General features: G+C 38.8%; 1 long non-coding RNA gene across 1 annotated transcript; it reads left to right on the top strand.

Annotated features, from left to right (window-relative positions):
- LOC130387761 (uncharacterized) lies at positions 1 to 2,958 on the top strand. Its single transcript, XR_008896349.1, has 3 exons — positions 1 to 878; positions 1,125 to 1,217; positions 1,579 to 2,958. It is a non-coding gene; the product is annotated as an uncharacterized LOC130387761 (long non-coding RNA).
- The last annotated feature ends 1,171 nt before the right edge of the window (positions 2,959 to 4,129 follow it).

Raw genomic sequence — 4,129 nt, forward strand, 5'->3', positions numbered from 1 at the left:
CTCTCACACTTTGAAAACCCCTGGTTTAGAGCTATACTAACGTTAGCGTCTGGAGGGATATACACTGCCATAATGATTACTACAGTTATCTCTCTAAATAGAAAGGGCGGCAGATGACCGTCAATGCCTCTATGTGTGGGGAACAGTAGCTGTGGGTTGCTCGGCTCTGTGAACACCAGTTATTATTTACATACATACAAACTCCGCCTCCTCTGCTCTTTCCGGAGTCTCTGTTCCTGTCGTGTCGGTGGATAGTGCGGCCGGATAACTGCACAGCGTTATCGGGGATGGCAGGATGGAGCCAGGTTTCAGTCAGAATCATCACACAACAATCCCTGACAAAGTTGTCAGTTGCTATCCGCAGCTCGAGGTCATCCATTTTGGGAACGATGGATCTTACATTTGCAAGAAAGATACTTGGTAGCGGGGGCTTGTGTGGGTGCTTCTTTAGCCTCGTAAGCAGACCGGCTCGACATCCTCTCTTTTGCTTCCTGTTCCTCCGCCGTCGTCGCAGCTTCTGAGAGCCGACAACAATCCATGGAGACCCCGGTGTCCTTAATATTTCGTGCGGTATATTGTGCGTCTGTTCAAAATAGTCCGTTACTGGAACACTGCTTTGTATGCCGTTGGAGTGAATAAAGTCCTGAAAAAAATCCTTATTTACAGCCTGTTCGGCCCGAAATCCATTGCGGATTAGATCCTGACGACTGTAGACAAGATTTCCCCAGCTGACGTTACGATTGAAAAACAAATTTATGTACAAAAACACTAAGAAAAAGCACCGAAAAGGAGAGCTCAAAGCCGCTGCGTCTGGACGCGCCGCCATAGCAACGCTATTTTGTCTCACAGCAAGGCTCTTAATCATATGAAGAAGCCAGGTGCAATATTCTTAAATTTCTAAATTATTTCTTTCTTACTTCAAATGACAGTGTACATGGTGATATAATCGCAATGTATTTCTTATTTGCAATGTCCTGCACCCAGGCCATATTGTCATTAAAATGATTTATTAACCATATAAATCTAAAACTACTAACTGCAGGGTGTAACACCGGTAGTTGAAATTATTTAAGGAATAGCAGAAGGGCTGAATTCTGACACTAATCAAGAACATTTCCTTTCAGTGTGATGATGTCGATGTTGGACGAGAGTGCATTTTCAAGGGAGTCTGCATCTACATGGGTGAAAATCCAGAAAACCTTGTGCATGATTACGCGGTATGTACATGGATCAGTGCTTACTTGCTATTCCACTATCTTCCATATCGGATACAATTCGGTTAAATAATTTTTTTTCACTTTCATCTTACTACTTCAACAAAAGCATTTTCTGTCAAACGTCAAAGATTAATATGATAGTGTGCTGATAATAGTAGTCAAAATTCTACATTATATTTCACTATAGCGACTGCAATAGTGTTTTCATGTCTTAGATTATCATGTGTATTCTTAATACAGTTTGTTGCTCGAGGAAGCCAGAGATTTTAAAATTTCATTGACAACTGATGTCAATGTATTTGCTGTTCATAAGTAGTCAAACTTGAGGTCTTATTTATCTACCTTTGTCTGTTTTGTACAGGGCATGGATGGAGACGCCTTCAATGCTGCTATTGAAAAAACCACGGTCGGGATTTATAAAAGAGAATGAGGCAAGTGAAGAATCTGAGGACATTGGAGTTGTCCTCGAAGGCATCGGGTTGTTAAGAGATTTAGACAATATATCATTAGCGGTTGCTATGCTTTTTGGACTGATGTACGCACTGAACATCAGCTACCCCGCCGACCTCCGGTACACCTTTGAGGTAGTACAGAAGATACTCGCGCTGAAAAACCGTCTCTTCCAATGAACGGGTCAAACACAGCGCTGCCTCTCGGTAAACCTCAGATGATCACTGGCCTTAATTTGTGTTATTCATTTCTGTTCCTTATTTGGTGTATAAACATGTGTTGCTCTAGGTATTCTAGGTTTCTATTGATAGTGATAAGTTTATTTTTTGTGTGTTGAGCCACTGCTGTGATAGTATCCAGTTTGTGTGTTCAGCCACTGCTGTTGATGGTATCCAGTTTGTGTGTTCAGCCACTGCTGTTGATGGTATCCAGTTTGTGTGTTCAGCCAGTGCTGTTGATGGTATCCAGTTTGTGTGTTCAGCCAGTGCTGTTGATGGTTATCCTGTTTAGTGGAAGAGGCAATGTGCTTGTTACCATGTGAATGGATCTGCACTCCATATTTTGTACGGAAGCAAGTGTGTGTTTGTGAATTACCATAATGTATAGCTGTTGGCTAATGACATGTTGCAACACAAAGGGAGAGCGGTAAAAAAATGGGCCAGAAATTCCCAGTATATTGCCTTATGTTCAGTCAGGGCCACTTATGATAACTTTGACTGTTCTAGGCAAATACATTTTTATATTGAGACAGCGAAAACAGTAAATGTGGTATTTGACAGTGAATCCGCTGCTGTTGATGCAGGGTATCCAGTTTGAATTTTGATTCATCTTACATCTGTTTACGGCAACTGCACAGATTTGTCTGTTTTCCTGAATGTTTTAAAGCTCAATACAGAAAATTTGAGTACAAATGACTGACTTTTTCTCCTGTATTTTGTATTTCCACACACTAAATCATGAAATTGATCTATAAAATACATTTGGATAGCTTATTTGAACAAATCAAGTTAGATTTATATACCTAAATTGGATACCAGAGACATTATCAAATTGCCTTAAAAAGTTACATAAATAGTGGATAATATAAGCATTAAGAAATAAAGTTGGAGTTATAGTTGAAAATCTGGTACCCCTATGATGCAATCATTTTAACATTACACTGTAAAAAATAAAAAGTTAATTCAACTTGAAATTTCAAGGCAACTGTCTGCACAGAATTTTTGGGTTTTCATGTCAACTCAAACATCACAGTTGTGCAAACTTAATTCTTACAGTTGTACCAACTAATTCCTTTATTTTGAGGCAACTAGATTTTTGGGTTTTCATGTCAACTCAAACATCACAATTGTGCCAACTTAATTCTTACAGTTGTACCAACTAATGTCTTTTTTTTGAGGAAACTAGATTTTGGGGTTTTCATGTCAACTCAAACTTCTAGAAAATATCACAGTTGTGCCAACTTAATTCTTACAGTTGTACCAACTCATTTCTTCCAATTCTTATTCTCTAATTTTTGGTCCAAATAACTTGTCTTACAAACCAATGAAAGCTTCACAAATGTAGTTGTACACACTAAGAATTCTAATTCAACATTAGGTTGAATCATTCATGTGTAAAAAATTAACAATTACACAAAAGGACAATAAACCAGCTTTTGCATTTAAAAACATTTTGCAAGTTTTATTTTTCACCATGAGGATCGTAAACAGCCTAAACGTAACATTATAAACACCCCTTGCCACCACATCCAAAGCAAAAAATTCACAAAAAGTAAGTTCAAAGCTTAAAGTAAATTTCAGTATCTTTTTCAGTATGCACTTGTAATAAAATAATACGGGCAGACATTTACGTTACTGTAGGCTTAACATAACTGACCACAAACAAGCTTCTCATTCGTGTGTGTGTGTGTGTGCTCTCTGGTGTCAACCAAAAAAGGAGAGAGCAGGGGGAAACACAACAAACTAAAAATATACGCCACCTTAAAAAAATCTAAAACGTTTCCTGATATTGTCTGGTCAGGCCCCAAGAATGAGGAATTCTAGAAATGGATCAACCCTTGGCTCAAAGTAACAGCTTGGTTTAAACGTAACATTATAAACAGCCCTTTCCCCCACATTTAAAGTAAAAAATCCACAAAAAGTAATTTCAAAGCTTAAAGTAAATTTCAGTACCTTTTGACTGACAAAATGTCTATGCACTTGCAATAAAATAATGCGGGCAGACAGATTACTTTACTCTAGGGCTTAACATAACTGACCACAAACAAGCTTCCCATTTATCGTGTGTGTGTGTGTGTGTGTGTGTGTGTGTGTGTGTGTGTGTGTGTGTGTGTGTGTGTGTGTGTGTGTGTGTGTGTGTGTGTGTGTGTGTGTGTGTGTGTGTGTGTGTGTGTGCACTCTGGTGTCAACCAAAAACGGAGAGAGCAGGGGGAAACAAAACAAACTAAAAATGTAGGCCACGTA

The sequence above is a fragment of the Gadus chalcogrammus genome, chromosome 8 (genome assembly GCF_026213295.1).
Source record: "Gadus chalcogrammus isolate NIFS_2021 chromosome 8, NIFS_Gcha_1.0, whole genome shotgun sequence".
Taxonomy (NCBI): Eukaryota; Metazoa; Chordata; class Actinopteri; order Gadiformes; family Gadidae; genus Gadus; species Gadus chalcogrammus.